A 22,808-nucleotide genomic window follows, 5' to 3' on the forward strand; every position below is an offset into this window, starting at 1 on the left:
AGACTAAAGAGCCACAGCTGCATTCCCGCTGAAGGGTGGTTGTGGTAAAAGATTTGGGGTTTTTATGTCAAAGAAATTATAATCACACACACACGAGGACACCATTAAACACACGGGAACTTTGTTTTGGTTAATAAAATTTCAGTATCTGTTTTAGGTTATGGTTACTGTCCTTTTAATATAATGCAGCAAAACTACTGGCAAACCGTTTTCCAAAGCTATGTAAATTAAACTAGAACTTATAGTGCAATGTGAAAAAATGGCAATTAGGTTCTTTAACTGGCCAAAATTAAGATACACATGCCTCTAACTTTACTCTGTACTAATAGTACTGCTAGTACTGGCATACACACAAACCCTCAAAACACACATATACTCAGAGTTTCGTTGCTTCAATTTCATCACTTAGGTTACACAATATCGCCTAAGAACTATGTCTTACTTGTCACCCATTTTACTCATTCTTTCAACAAATTCTACCACTGTCTGAATAGCTCATTGCAAATGCATATTTTCACCTGCCAGCGGTCTCCTTTAAAAGGTGAGCTTCCATAACACAGAAAGCATTCATACTATACTGTACCATACACAAGTACCATCAGTAGTGTTATTCATCCATTTCTACCCATATCATGTTAAATGGGCTGCTATGGGAAGCTTCTCACCAACTACTGTATTTCACCCACACTAACATGTACATTTTTTCTCCTTATTTTAACACTTCTGAAGTAAAGATGCATCTCACAATCAACAGCATTTTATAACTGGCGTTTTACAACATAACTTATAACTACAAATGGACATACAGTAATCAAACATAGCTGTCATTGTTCATCCATGAACTCAGTCATAGCTGTTCACTTTGTCATCAACTGAGTTATCTGCATTGTTAGTTTCATGTATGTTAGGTTTACCTTTAAAACGTCTTCTAAAATATTATTCTATAATTTGGCATTAAAGTGAAGTTACTGCATACAAAGGTACAAAAATTGAAATTAGCAAATCAAATATTTGTTATTGCTAGTAATAATTCCAACTTCATGTTTTCTTGCAAAGTAACAATAAAGTGATTTATGGGACCAGCAACGCAAAGGAAGGCAGAAGAAATCGCCAAATCTCTGGGAATAGATAAAAGAGTTCAAAGCAGTAAGTGGCTGGTGTGACCAATTATAAACTGTACAGGCATATGGCATTTGTTTCCTTCTTACGGTACATAAATTACAGGTGTGTCTTCTATTAACAGCAACTCAAGTTCCATGAAATAACATTTTAAAAATCAAAACACTTTATCCTTGGTCTTCTCTCTAGTCTTCCCCTCCACCATCACTCAATTATTAAAGTCAGAAACCTAGAGATTATCCTTGACTCACCCCTTTCCCTCACTGTCTACTCTATCTCCAAAACACATACAGAATCAAAACACTTCTCATTATTACCTTTATTACAACCATGGTCCAAGGCACTATCAAGTGTCACCTGGACACTACAACAACCTAACCTTCCCCTCTTCCACTCTACCCCCACCACAATCCAATAGTCACACAGCAGCTAGAGTAGTAGTTCTCAACCTTGGCACTACTGACATTTTGAGTCCATAACTCCTTGTTGCAGGGGAGTGTCCTGTTTATCGTAGAAGGTTTAGCAGCATCCCTGGCCTCTACCCACTAAAGCCAGTAGCATATACCATCACCCCTAGTTGTGACAATCAAAAGTGGAGACATTGCCAAATGTCCCCTGGGGAGCAAAATCACTCGGAAAATCACTACTGAGCTAGAGGGATGTTTTTAAAATGTTCCTCTGCTTAAAACTCTCCAATGGTTTCTCATTTTACTTATAATAAAATCTGCACTCCTTAGAGGCCTTACTAACCCAAACATACCCCTACATAATCCAGACTCTGGCCCACCTCTCTAATCTCATGTCATGCCGCGACACTCTTCCTGCATATGCTCCCTTCAGTGACTATGACCTTCTCTCATTTCCTAAAATACCACAGCCATTTCTGCTATGGAAATTTTGCCTTTGCTCTTCCTTGTCCCTGGACCATTCTTGCCCAGGTTCTGTGTGTGTCACAGCTTAAATTTCACATCCTCAAAGCTGCCTTCCCTGACTCACCCTATTTACGTATGTATCCTGTTACTACCCATCACAGTGCCTCATTTATTCCCTTTATAGCATTTATCACAGTCTATGATTATTTTGTTTGCCTGATTATTGACTGCTCTCACATGAAAACAAATACCTGTTTACCTTATTTCCAGCATCTAGCCAAAATGAAACGAACAAATTTATAACTGGAGAACCTTAAGTACTAGATGGGCTGGCATCAATGATAACCTCACCCCCACCTATATTTATGATCATTTCCCCTTGAAGTGGAAGGGAGGAGAGTAGAAGGAAGAGGAAGAGTCTAACAAAGCCCTCATCTGTAAAATATCTTTGCCATCATCACGATCTCTAAACGGCTGTGTGCAGACTAAAAGACATATGTAATGAATTTAAAGCACCGGAAGGGTGTGATAAACAGCCTGTATTCAATAAATGACGGCTACATATGTAAAGCACCAAGCACAATGCCTATAACTGATTAGTGAAAAATGACAGTTTTCCTGCCCCTTTTAATCTCACTCTACCACCAGCTTGCCCTGAATATGATAAGAATCGAACTCTGTACCTAAGAGAGACTTTTCCCCTTCTGAGCCTCCAGGAAAATAACACACTAGGTGTAACGTAGGTTAGTTATTCATATATGTTGACTATGGAAAGTCAAATATCCATTAACCAAAGCCAATTCATCACAAAATAACCTCACAATTACACTTCAATTAGTTTCAGTAAACAAAATAACCATATTAATATTCAATTTCTGAATCCAGCTTTAAATTAATCTTGGGGGAAAAAAGTCTAAATTACTGTTTAACAATATCAGTGCTAGTTACTAAAAATACCTACTACATCTAACACAAGTTTACTTACAGGAAATAAAATAGTAAACTGAGTCCATGATTACACTCAAATAATAACAAAGGACAAAGTACTATAAAGTACTGTACAATTCTTAGTTAATAATTAGAACAAAATGATTTATCTTAAATTCCTTTTAATGTACTGTTTCTAACAGAATTCCGTGTATACATTTGGGGGTTTGAGGAAAGTGATAAAGGACAATATTATAAAGGGAACATAAAGAAAATCAGAATGCCAGGGTCTAAATCCCAGTTCTGTTAATTACTAGCTACATGACCTTTGGAAAATCACTTAACTTCTCTGTGCCTCAGTTTCCTCATCTGTAAACTGAGACTTAATAGTACCCACTTCATAGGATTGTTGTAAGGATTACATAAGTAAATATATGTAAAATTCTTAGAACAGTGCCTGGTATATAACAAGTACTGTTATTATTATATAATGTTATTATATATACTATTATATAATATTATATTGCCATTAACTATTACATTATTTTGTTTCTTTGCATCACTGTGGTTAATAGCTACCACACCAGACAGCACATATACAAAATGTTTCCACCACTGCAGAAAATTCTATTGAACAGCACCGTATCAGACTACAGGATAGTTAGAATGGCTAGTGAGATAATGCATATCATCTTCTTCTCTAATTTTTTAGGAAGTGCTTAGAAAAAAGTATTTTAAACCCAAAGTATTTTTTAATCTAATGACTCTGACATTTAACATTAACAACTTGGGTTTCAGTCCTATTTAACAAGGCAAATAAAAGAGGAGTGGGGAAAGAAAGAGAGACTCTCTCTTTTAAAAGGATCTCTATTCTGAGAGATAACCAAATAAGTGGATTTTTTATTCCCTGTCTATCCTACATCAATTTGTCCACTAAACTCTCTCTCAGCAAATGGTACCATGTTTAGAAAAGGAAATATTAATTATATTCAAATACAATTATCAACATATTAAAAAAGCAAATTTGTGATAAAGAAATATATTTGTTTCTTTAATGCAACAAATAAAAGATCTAGAGGTGGGTCTAACAATTAGCCTAAATTTAAAGTACTGATTAGGATAAATAATACCTTGAGATATCTGCAACATTTGTAATTTAATATGAAAATAGTTCCAATTTCTATTGGTAACAAAGACACAGGCTTTGCTAATACAACTGTGATTTGCTGCCTACATTCAAAGTCAAAGAAAATGCTAAATCTCACTTAGAGGTTAGTGAAAATAAAGATGTGATTATTTTCCCATCTAAGTTCATGAAACCCAGGTTAAAAAAAAACACTGCTTAAGACATTAGACTTTAGTGTCACAAAAAGCTGGACTCAAAACCACCACCTTCCTACCTAGGTAATACTGGAAAAGGTACTTAACTTCTCTACCTCATCCGTGAAATGGGAATACCACCTTTATAAGATTGCTGTGTTATTTAATTACTACCACACTACTTGATACAGTATTTGACACTCAATAAATGTGAATGCTATTATAATCAGTAACCAAGTTCTGTAGATTATATAGTTCACAACCCTCACTGTGCATCAGAAACTCAGAGATTTGGTGTCAGCTGGTCTGAGATAGATCCCAACCACTGGTATCCCAACCACTGGTACACATTTTTTTTAATTGAAGTATACTTGACATACAATATTATGTTAGTTTCAGGTGTACAACATAGTGATTCGACACATATATGTTATGAAATGAACACCACAGTTAAGTCTAGTAACCATCTGTGACTATACACAGCTATTACAATATTACTAACTATATTTCCTATGCCGTATATTACATCCCCGCCCCTTATTTATTTTACAACTGGAAATTTTATCCCCTTAACCTATTTCTCTTAACCCCTCCACTCCCTCCTCTCTAGCAACCACCAGTTTGTTCTCTGTATCTATGAGTCTGTTTCTGTTATTTTGTTAGTTTGTTTTGTTTATTAGACTCCACATATAAGTGAAATCATATGATATTTGCCTTTCTGTATCTGACTTATTTCACTTAACATAATACCCTCTAGGCCCATCCATGTTGCTGCAAACGTAAGATTCCATTCTTTTTTATGGCTAATATTCCATTGTGTATATATCACATATTTTTAAAGCTCCCAGGTGATTCTAAAGTGCAGCCAGTGGCCTAAGGACGAAGTTGAAACCCTTTCCTTTGCACACCAGGCACTCTGGTCAATGCTTACAGCTCTATATTTTAATCACTCCTCTACAGCTACCCCATGCTCTGAAACACACTCAACTAACGCTTCCTCAAGAATCAGACTATAGGGGCCAGCCTGGTGGCGTAGTGGTTAAGTTTGTGCTCTCCGCTTTGGCAGCCTGGGGTTCATGGGTTCATATCCCAGGCACAGACCTAACACTGCTTATCAAGCCATGCTGTGGCAGCATCCCACATACAAAATGGAGGAAGACCGGCACAGATGTTAGCTCAGGGCCACTCTTCCTCAAGCAAAAAGAGGAAGACTGGCAACAGGTGTTAGCTCAGGGCCAATCTTCCTCACCAAAAACATAAAAGAAAAATAAATAATTTTTTTTTAAAAGAAGTGGACTATACCTGTGGTTCTCAAACTTCAGCTTGAATCAGAATCACCTGAAGAACCTGTTACAACCCAAACTGCTGGTCTCTTATCTCCATGATTTCTGATCACTGGGGTAAGGTCCAAGAACTTGCATTTCTAACAAGTTCCCAGGTAATATTGACACTGCTGGTGCAGGGACCATACTCTGAGAACCACTGGACAAGACTAGATCATAACCCTGTCCCTTTCCATTCACCTGGAATGCCATTCCCATCTCCATCATCCCACTCCTCCCTGGCTAACTTTCACTTTTCTTTCAAAACTTACATTAGACTTCACCTACAGGAAGCATTTGCTCGCTTCAACAAACCATCCCAAGGCATTTATTACCTACTATAAAACTTGGCTACAAAAAAAACACACTACAGAATGTTCTTAATGGTATACTGATGCACAGGGTAGATATCTATTAGCATATTCAGATTCTTTTGTAAGAATTCAGAAAAAAGGCCTCCTTTAGGCAGGTGAATTAGAAAAATGTGAAAAAGGCAAATGAACCATTTATCAAGCAGAATAAAACTTGGATTTTAGCCCCTACCTATGCCCTTGGGCAGGTACCTTTGTGCAGAGCACCAATTCTGCAATTAGCCAGGGCAGCTCTGGCACAGAATACCTCTAAAACACAAAGAAAGAGCACTTAGACCAACCCTGGATTTGAGGAAGGGAGGGAGAGAAGGAGGAAGGGGGAATAAGCCTATCAGGAAAGGATTTCTGGAAAAGGCATCACCTAAGTTCTGAGTCATGAATCGCCTCTCTGTACATCAGGAAGACAAGAACTGTGCTTTAATGTCTTTATACCCATATTGTATGGCTCACTGTAGATATTCAATAAAAGTTTGAATGATTCACAATGAATAAAATTATATGAAAACACTTGCCAATCTATCTGTTTCTCACCAAAGAAGCAAACATGCACCCACAGCTGGCACCAAAAACTATAAATACTATCTAAATATCAACGTATTTGATCTGTAAACTCATCAGCTAGGGGAAAGCACGAATTATCCTAATAATCAGTTGAGAGATGAGGCAAAAGAAACCTGCTGATGACACACTTACGTTTTCCAAAACTAAAGGCTTTCGAGGGGCAGGCCCAGTGGCACAGCGGTTAAGTGCGCATGTTCCACTTCAGAGGCCTGGGGTTCACCGGTTCGGATCCCGGTGCGGACATGGCACTGCTTGCACACCATGCTGTGGTAGGCGTCCCACATATAAAAAGTAGAGGAAGATGGGCACGGATGTTAGCTCAGGACCAGGCTTCCCGAGGAAAAAGGAGGAGAATTGGCAGTGGTTAGCTCAGGGCTAATCTTCCTCAAAAAAAAAATGACTTTCGAATCAAAAACTCTCCATTACTTGATTCAGAGTTGATTTCTTGATTTTTTCAACATGGACTAAAAAATTTACAGGAATCTTAGTAACCAGGTCCAAGACACTAATTTTACAATGAAGAAACTGAGGCTCAGAGCGATAATGACTCAAAAGACACACAGCTACTTAGTGGTAGAGCTGTAATTAAAACTCAGGTCTCTGGCCCTATATTACTTTTCTCTCTCCTACACCACACTGTTTTTACATTTATAAAATAAAATCGTAAATATCCATAACTTAAAAACTCTCATACTAACCAGAGTTTTGTTCTCTGTACCCCATTTTTATGAGAGGAAAAAGCAGTAATCTATCATCTTATTTTGTCTAGGAACCTACTCAAAGAGGTCATTTTCAGGATATGTTTTGCTCTTGATAAAGATTCATTCCTAGTCTATTTGAAAATTATACATGCAAAGCTAATATTCATAAATAATAAGCTTGATACAGCCATCAAAATTTCTCAACTAACAAGAAAGCATTACAATGCCTTTCCAGGATGTAGCACTTCCTAAAGAAAGAAAAAGAGCCTCATTTTTTAAATATGTTTAACAATAAGCAGAAAACTCTGGCTATAACCCTCATCTCTCAGTTAACCAGAGTACCTCATCCTCTGGCCATTCTCATTAATAAACTTTTAATCTATTGCTAGCTCTAAGTGCTGATAAGAACCAACTAATTAAAATTCTTTGCTTATGGAAAGTAACCTCATCATTTATCTAGATTATAATCTTATCCACCTTTTAAATTTAAGATCAATGTCCCCTGTATTTATGTACAATGCAATATAGTCTAATAGTTAAAAAAGCTAACTTTTTAACCTCTACAGCAACCCATCCAGAGGCATGTTTTTATTATTCCCATGTTACATATGAGAAAACCGAGGTTTAGAGAGGTTAAAGAATTTCCCTAAGTTAACACAGCCTAGGAAGAGGCTGAGTTAGAATTTGACACAAGCAGTGTGACTCAGGTGCTAGGAATTCTCTTGGACAATGGACAATGGCTTTCTTAGCCAATTATCATGTGACAGCGCTTCCAGAATCCATGAACATACGAATTTTTTAACTATCCCTAGCAGTACAAGGTAAACAATAAAGCATTTTCTTCCCAAAAGTTAATTTAGGCTGTAACAATAAAGTAGAACACAGCTTAAGATGTTGTTTAGCTTTTATATCTTGCATTATGTCATAAGAATTTGTGCACATTTCCTACCTTGTACGATCTCTTTGTACTACTTTGTAGTATCTTTGTTCTAGTGGAGAACAAAAGCGGCCTGCCTCTCAGTGCTGTAAATGAGGTAGGAAAAATAATAACCCGATATAATCAGGGTCAACAGAACTTTAGGATAAAAGAGGGAATCGGTACCTCAAAAGAGACAACCAGGTCATACTCACACTTGACTATGTATAAAATACTTTTTTTCTGCCTCTCTAAGACTGAGGAGATGGTGAGTGTTGTCTCTACCAGGATCTCTAAACCAATTCAACAACTATGAAGAGAGATCTTGCCAGAGGGCCTAATAACAGTGCAGTTAATATTTAGTTATTAATATTATCTTGATCAGAAAATAAAAGAACGCTGCAGAAAAATTCTGATTCATTTTTGTTACCTCCTGACATATAAAAATTATTTGACCTGATAGGGAAAGGGGCATCTCCTCTTACCTTTGCACTTTATGCTTCCAAAGTAACCCAAACCTAACCCCCTCCACAACATTTCATGTATTATTCCTGTTAGTTTGTTTTGTTGCTCTGGAGTTTTTGTTTTGGTTTTTAACTTCTCTCAACAGAATAGAAGCAAAACCTATGTATTTATCAACTTTGTACACTCACTACTAGCCAGGGAGTAGGCACCCATACAGGTATTTGTTGAAAGAACCTTAACTGGTTCCCAAGATGGAGTTGAGACAACTGAGGCTCCAGAAATTAAATGTCCCACCAAAGATCACACAACAATTATATGGAACAAGGAAGAAAACCAAATCTCTGTAAAATAAACTTCAAAGTGCAATGGATTTCAACATGCAGAAATGAGGCTGAAAGAAAAATGGCCTTTTAAGAGATTTAGAGTCTGGGTTCTGAGAGTAAACCTGGGTTTAAATCCTGGCTCTATCATTTATTGGCTGTGTGGCCTTTGGATGATTAGTCTACAACATTATATAGGATACTATGCCTTATGAAAACCACTACTTACCAAATCTTATGGTGCCAACAATAAATGCAATAGTGCGTTTGCAATAAATGAAAATACACAGAGGGTGATAAATGTTGGGTGAAGTTATCAAGAAAGATTTTACACAGATCCCGCAACTCAGTATTTATTGGCTTTTTCTGCTTTTCCTTTCTTTATGAATTATATCAATTATACAGTACAACACATAAAACCTAGATAACAGTCTAAAGAATCATAAAGCAAAATCTCCATGTAACTACACAAAGGTCAAGAAATAGAATGCTGCAAAAGCTTCTCTACAATGTGCCCCTCCCTCATCACAAACTTGGAAAGTTTAATCTAATAAATTTAATTAATTTGAGATTAAATAAATTTAACTTGTAACACAGATGTTATCAATGTAACAATAACTACCTCTCAAAGATATTGTAAAGTGTTTATTGATACACAGTAAATGCTCAATGAGTTTTTTCTTACACACATATACACCAGAACACAGACATGGGGGGAAGAACACATACAAGTATGTAATCCAATTTGGTGAGAGCCTAAAACCCATAGTGAAGCACAGTGCAGAGATGGAGCTGGAAAGCTAGGCTGGGGCCATGTAAGAAAAAGAAGAAAAACTTAAAAAGTAAATAACACATACAAAATTGAGAAAATTCAATGGGCAGTTTTGGGAAACTAATCTCCATGGGTCTCTCACTTTTCTGCATGTCTTGAAAACAGAAGCACCAATTGCCTTTGTTCCAATCTTTTCAAGGATATTTATATAGCGAACAGTCTTGGAAAAGAGACATAACCTCTCCATCACAGAAAAGGAGAGGCATCCTCACTACCCATTATAAAGAGCTGTTTCTCTAAGCTTTGAATTCCTCTTCTGTAACACAATCCACTCGACATGCAGGTATCAGATCTTCACACTACCCTGTGCAAATGGGTTCAGAGATCTGATGCAAATGATGATTCTGTGCCTACTCCTATTGCTATAATGCATTGTTCTTAATCTCTGACCAAGGAGGCTCATGGTTCCTATCAGCATCCATTAAACTGTGGCAGGTTAACTTATGAAGCCTACAAGTAAGGGTAAAATCTCAGATCCTCCACAGTTCTTGACAGGCATTAACATATAACCAATGTTTATTACAATTGAAAAAGAGATTTCACTTCCATATTGTCAAGAAGGCTAAAAAAGCAAAACTCAATTATATGCTGTGTTCAACAGGTACATTTTGAATGTAAATTAAAGAGTTTTAAGTAACCAGATTGAAAAAAATATACTATGGAAACATTAAGCTCAAGAAAAGTTGGAGTGGATAAACAAAATTTATAAGCCCTTACCCAAACTAACTAAGAAAAAAAGAGAAGACTCGAGTAAATAAAATTAGAAATGAAAGGGGAGAAACTACAACAGACACCACAGAAATACAAAGGATTATAGGAGAATACTATGAAAAGCAATACACCAACAAACTTACTAATCTCGAAGAAATAAATTCTTAGAATTATACAACCTCCCAAAACTGAATCAAAAAGAAATAGAGAATGTGAATAGATCAATCACAAGCAAAGAGATTGAAACAGTAATCAAAAACCTCCTGAAAATCAAAAGTCCAGGACCAGACAGCTTCTCTGGTGAATTCTATCAAACATTCAAAGATTTAATTCCTATCCTTCTCAAATTATTCTGAAAAACTGAAGAGGATGGAATACTTCCTAACTCATGTTACAAGGCCAACATTACCCTGATACCAAAACCAGACAAGGACAACAAAGAAAAGGAATATTACAGGCCATATATTACTGATGAACATAGATGCAAAAATCCTCAACAAAATAGTAGAAAATTGAATACAACATACACATTAAAAGGATCATACACCATGATCAAGTGAGATTTATTCCAGGGATACACGAATGGTTCACCATCAGCAAATCAATGTGATAGACCACATTAACAAAATGAGGAATAAAAATCACATTACCATCTCAATTGACGCAGAGAAAGCATTTGACAAGATCCAACATCCATTTATGATAAAAACTCTCAATAAAATAGGTATACAAGGAAAGTTCCTCAACATGATAAAGGCCACGTATGACAAACCCACAGTCAGTGTCATCCTTAATGCTGAAAAACTGAAAGCCATTCCTCTGGGAATAGGAAAAAGACAAAAGGGCCTATTCCCACCACTCTCATTCAACACAGGACTGGAAGTTCTAGCCAGAGCAATTAGGCAAGAAAAAGAAATAAAAGAGATCCAAACTGGAAAGGAAGAAGTAAAACTCTCACTGTTTGTGGATGACATGATTCTATACGTAGAAAACCCTAAAGAATCCACTAGAAAACTATCAAAAATAATCAATAACTAAAACAAAGCTGAAGGGTACAAAATCAACATACGAAAATCAGTTGTGAGACAGCCCTGACGACCTAGTGGTTAAAGGTCAGCACTCTCACCACTTTAATGACCCAGGTTCATTTCCCGATTACAGAACCACACCTCCCATCTGTCAGTTACCACAGTGTGGTGGCAGCTCACTTAGAAGAACTAGAAGGACTTAAACTAGAACATACAACTGTGCGCTGGGGCTTTGGGAGGGGGAGAAAAAAAGATAGGCAACAGAAGTTAGCTCAGGGCACATCTTTCCCTGCAAAATAAGTCAGATGCATTTCATTACACTAATAATGAACTAGTTAAAAGAGAGGTCAAGAGTACAATCCCAGTTACAGTTGCAACAAAAAAGATAAAATGCCTAGAAATAAATTTAACCAAGGAGGGGAAACACTTATACACTGAAAACTATAAGACATTATTGAAAGAAATAGAAGAAGACATAAAGAAATGGAAAAATATTCCATGCTTATGGCGTGGAAGAATAAACATGGTTAAAATGTCCATATTACCTAAAGCAATCTACAGATTCAGTGCAATCCCAATCAGAATCCCAATAACATTCTTCACGGAAATAGAACAAAATCCTAAAATTTATATGGAACAACAAAAGACTCCAAATAGCCAAAACAATTCTGAGAAAAAAGTAAAAGTTGGAGGTATCACATTCCCTGAATTCAAGCTATACTACAAAGTTATAGTAATCAAAACTGCATGGTACTGGTAGAAAAACACATACACAGATCAACGGAACAGAACTGGGGGCTCCGAAGTAAACCACACAAACATGGACAGCTAATCTTTGACAGAGGAACTAAGAACATAAAATCAAAAAAGAAAAGTCTCTTCAATAAGTGATGCTGGGAAAACTGGACAACCACATGCAAAAGAATGAAAGTACACCATTATCTTACACTGTACACAAAAATTAACTGAAAATGGATTAAAGACTTGAATGTAAGACGAAACTATAAAACTGCTAAAAGAAAATATAGGCAGTACACTCTCTGACATCAGTCTTGGTGGCATCTTTTCAAACACTGTATCAACTCAGGCAAGGGAAACAAAAGAAAAAATAAATAAATGGAACTACATCAGATTAACAAGCTACTGCACAGCAAAGCACACCATCAACAAAATGAAAAGATAATCCAGCAAGTGGGAGAAAATATTTGCAAATCACATATCTGACAAGGGGTTAATTTCCAAAATATATAAAGAACTCACACAACTCAACAACAACAAAAAAACAACCCAATCAAAAAATGGGCAGACGATATGAACAGACATTTTTCCAAAGAAGATATACAGATGGCCAAGAGGCACATGAAAATATGTTCAACATCACTAATCATCAGGGAAATGCAAATCAAAATTATAGTAAAATATCACCTCATACTGTCAGAATGGCTATAGTTAACAAGATAAGAAATAACAAGTGTTGGAGAGGATGTGGAGAAAAGGCAACCTACATACACTGCTGGTGGAAATGCAATCTGGTACAGCCAGGACAGAAAGGACTATGGAGATTTCTCAAAAACTTAAAAATAGAATTATACGATCCAGCTATCTCACTACTGGGTATTTATCCAAAGAACATTAAATCAAAAATTCAAAGAGATCTATGCATCCCTCTGCTCATCGCAACATTATTCACAATAGCCAAGACAGGGAAGCAACCCAAGCGCCCATCAACAGATGAACGGATAAAGATGTGGTACACATATACAATGAAATACTACTCAGCCATAAAAAATGACAAAATTGTGCCATTTGCAACAACATGGATGGACCTTGAGGGTATTATGCTAAGTGAAATAAGTCAGAGAAAGACAAATACCATATGATTTCACTCATAGGTGGCAGATAAACACATGGATAAGGAGAACAGATTAGTGGTTACCAGAGGGGAGGGAGTGGGAGGAGAGAGGTTGAAAGGGGTAAAGGGGCACATATGTATGATGATGAATAAAAACTACACCGTTGATGGTGAACACAATGCAGTCTATACGGAAAATGAAATATAACATCATACACCTGAAACTTACACAATGTTATAAGCCAATACGACCTCAATAAAACAAAAAAGTCGGAGTGGCTATATTAATATCAAATAAAGTAGACTTCAAGACAAAGACTATCACCAGGGAAAAAGAAGAACATTTCATGATGATGAAATGGTCAATTCATCAGGAAGACATAATAACCCTAAATTTTATGTGTCTAATAACAAACCTTCAGAACACGAGGCACAAATTGACAGGATTAAGGGACAGACAATTCCACAGTCATAGTTGGATATTTTGACATCTCTCTCAGCAACTGATAGAACTAGACCCCCCTCTCCCACCAAAAAACAGTAAAGACATAAATGATTTGAAAAATACCATCAAAACACCTTTATTTAGGGGCCGGCCCAGCAGTGTAGTGGTTAAGTTAACGCCCTCCGCTTTGGCGACCCAGAGTTCCCAGGTTCGGATCCCAGGCGTGGACCTACACACCACTTATCAAGCCATGCTGTAGTGGCGTCCCACATACAAAATAGAGGAAGACTGGCACAGATGTTAGCTCGGTGACAATCTTTCTCACCACACACACAAAAAAAACCTTTTATCTAATTGACTATTACAGAATACTATACCCAACAACTGCAGAATACACATTGTTTTCAAGTGTGAAAGGTACATTTACCAAGATAGGCCATATGCTGGACCATAAAACAAGGTTCAATAAATTTAAAAGGATTAAAATCATAAGAGTATATTATATTCTCTGACATCAAAGTGAAATTAAGTTAGAAATCAATAACAATAAGATATCTAAAATAATCCCAAATATTTTGAAATTAAACATTCTTAAGTAATTCAAAGGTCAAAGAAGAAATCAAAGCAAATGGGAAATTATTTCAAAGTGAATGATAATAAAAATATAACATACCAAAATCTGTGGGATACAGTTCTCAGACGAAAATCTATAGCTTTGAATGCTTATATTAGAAAAAAAGAAATGTCTGGAATCTATGACCTAGAAAAAGGAGAGCAAAATACATGCAAGAAAGAAAATCATAAAGAACAGAAACAAATGAGATGGAAAAGACAGAGAAAAGTAGCAGTGTTATTATTCAAAAAGATATCTAAATTGATTAAACCAGGAATCAGACTGGTCAAGAAAAAAAAAATTAACAACACCAGAAATTAAAGAGGAGTTATCACCACAGACCCTACAGACATTTGAAGGATAACAACAGAACCTTACAACTTATGTCAACAAATGAAATGAAACAAACAAATTTCTTTAAAAATAAAACTTAGCAAAACTGACATAAGAGGAAACAAAATCTGAATAGCCCTATGTCTACTAAAAAAAACCTGAATTTAAATTTGTTACCAAAAACCTTCCCACACAGAAAATTCCAAGTCCAGATAGTATCACTGATGAACTTTTACAAATACTCAAGGAAGATTAACATCAATATTACACAAACTCTTTCAGTAAACAGAGGGAACACCTCTCAACTTATTTTATGAGGCCATCATAATCTTAATACTGAAACCTGACAATGACATTACAACCAAAGAAAACTACAAAGCAATATCCCTCATGAAGAAATACTCCCAAGCCCCTAACAAAACATTAAATATAAAAAAGACAATACACTATTAAGTGAGGTTATCCTAGGAATCAAGATTATTTTAATTTTTGAAAACTACCATTTATTTATCCATTCTACCACTGATGGATACTTTGTTTCTAAATTTTGGCTACTGCAAACAGGGCTACTGTGAACCTTTTTGTTCACATATCCTGGTATACAAGCATTCTTCTCATCAGGAATGTAAAGACAGAAGTACAACTGCTAGGTTTAAGGGACATGTATCTTCAATTTACTACATAAAATAAATTCCTTTGCAAAATGACTGTGTCAATTTACACTCCCGCCAAGAGTGGGAGTGTAATTTCTCTACATTCTCACTAACACTTGATATCAGCAGAATTTTTAATGTTTGCCAATCTGATGGAAGTGAAATGGTTTCTTCTTATGGTTTTACTTTGCACTCTCCTGATTACCAATGAGATTGTAATTCAGCGCTTTTCCAACTGTAGGTTACTGTGAGTCATGATATGCTACAGGTGAATTGCAAAGAGCAGTCTTAATTTTTTTAAAAAATCAGAATATATCAAGAGTGCGCTGCATAAAGGTCAATTGCGATTTCATGAAACCCTTATTTCCATTGTGTGTTTGTACTAGATCAAATTGTAAAATGTTTTTCTAACTGTGAGCTTCTAAGAAGTTACAAGCCATTATGATATTTGTTTAATGACAGCAAAACTCCTTAGAGACATTTGGGCAACTAACTGGTGCATCAATTAGGCCCACAGCACAAAGGAACGCATTATATAAAGAAGGTAGGACTTGCCATATCCTTCAAGCACCAACTGACAAGAACAGAGAACTAGAAGAGAAAGGGAAAAAAACCTAATGGAAGCAATAAGATGTGTATTATATGGAGAAAAGATTCTATAAAACCAACTGGTCTAACTATGACCTACTTAAAGCTCACTTAAAAAGAATCACATTTCTCAATAAGACAAGGTTTCTCTCAGCACTAAAAGACAGGAAGCTAGGATCCTATACTCCTAACTATCAAAACGACAGAAAATTGATCCCTCCTTCTCTGTAGACACAACCCTAAACCCTTCCTCAAGAATCATTTCATTCTAGGGCTTATGCAACAGCTTTCTTTTAGGTCTCTGCTCCCTACTTTTGCCTACAGAGCGTCACAGTAACAAGAATCATCTAAATTCTAATGATTCATATTTCTATTCAGCTGATAAAGATTTACCAAGGCCCTAATATATCACCTCTCTATTAAGAAATTGAGCTGTATCTCCCTAACAATTTTAATTCCTGGTTATATTCTTTAAAGCTTAATATCCTTAACTAAAACTGTCCTAACTGCCTCCTCTTGAAAATATTTTGCTTCTTGGACTGTTAAAGCATCCCACATAGCATGACCAAACTTCTGCTACCTTCTTCATTCCATCAATAACTTCCCTACTCTGCCACTTTCAAATAAATATTCTTTTTCATAAGAATTCCCTCCTCACAAGCTGCTGGACCAATCGCACCAAAGCAGCTGTCTGGTGCAATGAGTGTGTGAACCTGTGACTTAACAGGAGTGTGATGTTAAGAGTTTAAATTCCTTAACTTCTCTGAAATTCAATCTCATCTCTAAAATGGGCAAAACAACAGGTATCAAAGAACAGTGAGAACTACATAATCTCTCCTATTGCCTTCCTTCTTTTTACCCAAGTTTTATTTTAGTTTTTATTTTTAATTTCCTCTAAGTGAAACAAAATACTTTTATACAAGGAGGCACTTAAACTGAAGTACCAGGAAATACGGGAAAGGAAAAAGCATGAAGAAAAGACAGAATAAGTACAAGTAAACTTATCAAGTGAGTTTATTACTCTTCCTATGTGCTCTCCTTGTATGTCCCGATTGTAAAGAGGAAAATGTAAAGATATTTCTCTCCCCACAGCAGGCAAAATTCTAAGAACCCTCAATGACCCACACCCTTGTATAATCCCCTCCCTTGAGTGTGGGAGAGACCTGTAGATACAATAAAATATCACTGGGGTCGGCCTGGTGGTGCAGCGGTTAAGTTCGGGTTAAGTTCACATGTTCCGCTTCTTGGCAGCCCAGGGTTAGCCCGGTTCGGATCCTGGGTGCGGACACGGCACCACTTGGCAAAAAGCCATGCTGTGGTAGGCGTCCTATGTATAAAGTAGAGGAAGATGGGCATGGATATTAGCTCAGGGCCAGTCATCCTCAGCAAAAAGAGGAGGATTGGCAGCAGTTAGCTCACAGCTAATCTTCCTCAAAATTAATTAATTAATTAATTAAAATATCACTGCTGTGATTATTATATGGCAAATAGATTTTTTGCATATGTATTTAAGGTCCCTAATCAGTTGAGTTCACCAAAAAAGAGATTATCCTGGGTGGGTCTGACCTAATCAGATGAGCTTTAAAAAGGGGTCTTAAAAGGAAATCTAAGGGTTAGAGACAAAGGAAGTCAGAGACAGGCTCCTGCCTACCTGGATGAAAGTAAATAGCCATGTTGTAAAGTGTCTATGTGGACACCTCATCAGGAGCTGAGAATGGTCCCTGGCCAACAGCGAGCAGGATGGTGACTTCAGTCATACAGCCACAAGGAAATTAACTGTACCAACAAGTAGTGAGCATAGAAGACGACCCTGCGCCTTAGATGAGGAATGCAGCCACAGCTGACATCTTGATTTCAGCCTCGTGAGATGGTGAACAGAAAGGCCCAGCTACACAGTACCCAGATTTCTGACCTACAGAAACTGTGATATAATAAATGGGTGCTGTTTAAGCTGCTAAATGTGTAGTACTTTGCTATACATCAAAGGAAAACTAATACACTCTCTCAACATAGGACAAAGCAGCAAAGGAAAAAAAGGAGGAAGAGAAATGTATCTTTTTTTCCAAAGTGCATTATATCTCCTTACAGCATTGATTATGAAGATACACAGATCCAGAATCGAGGAAAAAAAGACTAAAACTGTATAAAACTGCATAAATTTTTAAAGTTTTAACAATTAAAGATGTGTGTGTTTGCGTATGTATTTAAGGTCTTAGGTAAAAAAGATGTGTGTCTTTTCCACACACATCTTCTTAAACAACTACCATATAATTTATTGCTTTCATTTTAGTGATGAGGAAAGTAAGGCTCAAAGAGCGACATCCCAAAGATCACAAATCTAGGAAATGTTTAAAGTAACTTCAGGCCAGGGCTCTCTTTCCCCTACACCACAGCCGCCTTAAGGCTTTAACAGAGCCATGCAAATCAACAGTAATTTTATTACTGTCTTCAAAGGAAGCAATCCTAGTAGTGTAACAATTTTCCATACTTCACATCCCTTCAAACATCTTTAGAATGTCAGAACTTCAAAACTAAAGTGGATGAAATTTCTACTCAAAAGCAGTTTGGATGTAAAAATGACCATTGGTAGACCACTCGAATCAATTTAAAGTACATTCTGAAAACGTAAAAAAAAAAATTTAACAAAAACACCTGTAGGTTTTTTACAACTTTATTTAGATAGCAAACAATTTGTGTTTATAAGCATTCTCAAAAATCAAAAGCAAGTAAACAACCTTTCCGGATCTTTCAATATTTCCCCCGTCGGGCAAATTTCTTTTAGTCTGAATTCTTTATACATCATAAATATGAGAACGCGGTACAATAATACACCATACAATAAACAAGTCGTTTTTATTTTCAGCGTTGTGCATATTTCCCTAAGTGCTTCACCATCAGAATTTGCAATTTTCTTTTAAAAAACACAGAAAACTAAAAGGTGGAGTCATATTCAAATTCCACATGAGTTACAAATCACGCGACTTTCTTTATGCCAATTCAAATACTTTCACAAACACTAACTACATTTGCTAAGATGCAAAATATAGTCTTTTCTAGTCACAACTACAAGAAGGAACAAACTATACTCATCATCTTAACACCAACTTTAACAGCAAATAATTCGCTATCGTCCCATACAAATAGCATTGTTTTGAGTCTATCAGCTTCCAAAACCACCTCATGATTTATATACCCGGGGCACGATTCTTTGCAATGTGAAGAGAATCGATATCATTTCAAATGTGGGTAGAAGGGGTGACGTGACAATCCTAACACTCGAAAATTTCTTCGTCCCTACAGCACGCAGAAGCAGCCGGTTCGGACTCTCCAATCGACGCCCTGGTCCAACTCCAGGCACTCCAGTTTCCCAGCTCTTCACCCCGCCCCCACCACAAGAAAGGAGGGAAAACAACTTTTATTGGCCTCGTCTCCCGGGGGACTGGCAAACTAGCGGGCCAGCGCTCGGGCCTCTGGACACGTTTCACAAGGAGGCCTCCGTCGGGGGCGGGGAGGGCAGATAGCGGGGAGGCCCGGCCCCGACGCCCCCTCTGCCCCGGCCGCCAACCCCCTGCCCCACCCCACCAACAGGCCTGGGCCGGCCGCCACGGCCAGCCACCCCCAGGCCTCTGCGCCGAGGCGAGCTCGTCGTCATGTGACGACGCTACCGCTAAAACACCGCAGAAACGCAGGGCGGCGGGCGGCGGAAGGCATTCGCAGCAGCCCGCCTCGGCCCGGCCCCGCCGGGCGCGGGCGAGTCCCGAGAGTCCGGGCGGGGGGGCGGAGGGCGGGCTTGGCGGCGGGCCCGAGCGCGCCACAAAGGCTTCCGCGCCCGTCGCCGTAGTGCCCGAGCGGGCGGGGGCACAATTTTCGGGCCCGCGGGAGGGGTGGGGAACGACGAGGGCTCCGGGGTGCCCGCCGCGCCCACAGCCGCCCCCCCGGGCGCCCGAACGGCCGGCGACCGCCGCGCCCCGCACAGGCCCGCGCTACCTCCCTCCCCCGCGCGGGGCCCGCGCCCGGCCCGCCCGCTCCCCGCTCGCGCTCCCTCGCTCTCGCCCGGCCTCCATCTTGGATCGGCGCTTCCAACCCCCGCGCCGCTGCCGCCGCATTCCCCCTCTTTCCCGCCCCCCGCCGCCGTCGCCGCCGCCCGCACTCACCTCAGCTGCCCATCCGGGCGCCGCCGGCCGTCGACCTAGTTTCCCCCCAAAAGTCTCCGGTGTGTTATTCCCGATGTGGGGGGGTTGTTACGGGGTGGTCGCCGGGGGTTCGGGAGCGGGGGCCGCGCCTTCAACGGAGCTGCAATCCTAACCCGCCATCTGGTGGCATTTTCCACACGCCAATGGCGCCGCTGCAGACTTGGGTCCGGACCGCCCTCTGCTGGCCGCGGTGCTTACTGCCTCGCTGACGGGACGGGCCTGCCCGGAAAAGGGAGGGAGCTGAGGCGCGAGCTGGGGGCCGCAGCGGGGACGCGCGCAAACGCTTTCCTGTGGGGATTGCGCGCACGCGCACCAGCGGCGCGGGAAACGTGGCCGCTGCGTGGCGGCCCCGCCCCCGCACGGAGCGCTAGCCCAGCTCAGCCAATCGCGAGCGGCGGGTACTTCTCGATGAGGGCGCTGTGGACAGTTCGAGGGCCTCACAAGGCGGGCGGAAGGACGGCCAACGCGGCGCCTGCGCGCCCGGCTAACCGAGTTGCCGCCCGCCATTTTTGGAGCTTTTTCTAGACCTGGGAGGGAAACCCGCCTTCGGCTCCTTCGCGGAGGCTCCTCCCCACGTCGCGCGACTGGCGCGTCTTTGCAGTCCCACCGTGCTCCTGGTGCCCCCAACCCCCGCCCAGGACGGGCGCCGCGGAAACGGGAGGGAGTAGAGACACAAAACCTTGATCCTGCCTCTCCAGGGGTTAACGAGGGCCTCAGAGTTTAGCATTGTATTAGCGATTTATTGGTGACTGTTGACGAGGCACTTTCCCGGCGAGGGTGAAAAGGTTGCGAGAGCTGTTTGGGACCTCCCTCGCCGCCGATCTGGACGCTACAGTGCCCGCCCCGGGCCGATTGGCGTCGTCCCTGCCTCTCTAAAGCAGCATCCTCTCCGTGGTGCCGGCTTTTCATAAGGCGGCAGCATTGGCTAGTTAGTGAGAAAGCAATGTAGTTAGACTAGGAAAATACAGCCTCAGCTTTGGAATTAGCTTTCTCCTCCCACAGCCTAGGACTCTCTCAGTGGCTCTGAAACGGACGTGAGAATCCTAGCCTTGTAGCTTCCAAAAAAGAAATAATTGACTAACGTGAGATCGTGACCAAAATATCCCGTTGAATGTGGCCTCTTCCCTAACCATCAGCCTGTCCGTGGCCGTGGCTCTTAGCTTTCACCTGCTCACAACTTGTCAATACAAAGGAGAATCCTTAATGCCCCAGGTCATCAACCCCGTTTATGACTAAATTCTCTGTTGCTATAGCCAGCTCTGTTTCAGTATTGCCTTAGCATCGCCCAACTTCTAGTCTTCAGGGCCAATCTCCACTAGTTCACCCGTATTTCTGGTTTCCCTCCCAAAGGTCACAAGGCTTATAGCTTTTCACTGGAGGAAGTCACAACCGACCTGGTTGGGTTATAAATTCGTGTCTGGAATATAATTTGTTTTACTGATCTCTGGCTGAATTCCTATCATGTTCTCCGCAAAGACTATTCCTATGTTTCCTTGTTATAAAAGGTGCCAGTCCCAATCCATACTAATAGATAACTTCATCTGGTTTCCTGGGACCAAAGCAGTGGGACTCCAATTCTGGTTTGATATTCTCTCCATCTTAAAATATCTGTAGTTACATCCTGTTCATGATCTCAAAAATTTTCACCAAATTAACCCATTCTCCCCTTCTCTCCAAAGCCAGTAATTTTGCCTAAATATGCTTTCCCTTCCCACTTCCTCCTTCTACCACTACATTCACAGGGTCTTCTTATCTTCAATATCTTCTTATCCACTGGCTTCTTCCTTTCTATTTTCAACAGATTCCATTGTTCTTTTAAAAAAACTGAGTGCTGCTAGTCTCTCCAGTTACTGTACTACCAACCTTCCTTTCACTCACATTTCTCAAAAGAAGCAGTCACTTCCTTCATTTCCACCTTATTCCTGTCAATGCAAATAATCCATAATCTATAAATCAAAATTGGTGTGAGTTTATTATGAGCCAGATCCCAGGACTAGCCTGGGGCCTTGCCTTCCTTCCTTAAGGAAGGAAGGGCACCAAAGAAGTGGGGTGTCTTGGAACATACATCACATATGACAGGAATATCCCTTTTACAATAGTCATGAGATTGCTTTGCTGGCACAGCAATTCAGTGAACACAGCAGGTCTGTGGTCTTGAGGTGGGTGGTCACAAGGTGAGCACAGCAGGTCAGCAATCAATCCTTAGTTTAGGGAGAGATGCTTATCCTTAAGGATATGCCCATGTGGAGGATGTTTCATCCTAATTTTTAAGGACATTGTTCTTGTCTTTGGGACATAGTAAATACTTAAAGCAGATATACAAGGCATGCTCAATGACCACATCAGGCTCTTTTGGAAAAACAAGTTCAGGCCTAGTTAATTTTACACAAAATGGCTTCCTCAGATACTTCAATATATCCTATTGCTGGTTGTTTATCATTTCTTAGCTTTTATCAATTTGACTCCATAACAGCAAAATGATATTACACTTTAAGGTTATCAGAATTCTAATTTCCAATCATTTTCTCATTCTTCATTTTCTTGGCACACTCAATTTCTCTCTCTTCTTTGAAACCCTATTTCCCTTTCTTTTAAGACAATTCCTGGGATCTAAACCTACCTGGTTTACTGGTCTTCTGATTCCTTTGCTAGCTCCTCTTTCTTCC

General features: G+C 39.5%; 1 protein-coding gene across 5 annotated transcripts in view; it reads right to left on the reverse strand.

Annotated features, from left to right (window-relative positions):
• Positions 1 to 20,346, reverse strand: part of STAG1 (STAG1 cohesin complex component) — a 369,927-nt gene extending 349,581 nt beyond the window's left edge. For 2 of the 5 annotated variants that reach the window (XM_044754937.2, XM_070493352.1), the window contains exon 1: positions 20,104 to 20,346. The gene's annotated coding sequence lies outside the window, so the exon portion shown is untranslated. The remainder of the gene's footprint in view (positions 1 to 20,103) is intronic. The other 3 variants (XM_070493351.1, XM_070493350.1, XM_070493353.1) reach the window with 3 other exon arrangements.
• Positions 20,347 to 22,808: the final 2,462 nt, after the last annotated feature.

This window comes from Equus asinus, chromosome 21 (assembly GCF_041296235.1).
Source record: "Equus asinus isolate D_3611 breed Donkey chromosome 21, EquAss-T2T_v2, whole genome shotgun sequence".
Lineage (NCBI taxonomy): Eukaryota > Metazoa > Chordata > Mammalia > Perissodactyla > Equidae > Equus > Equus asinus.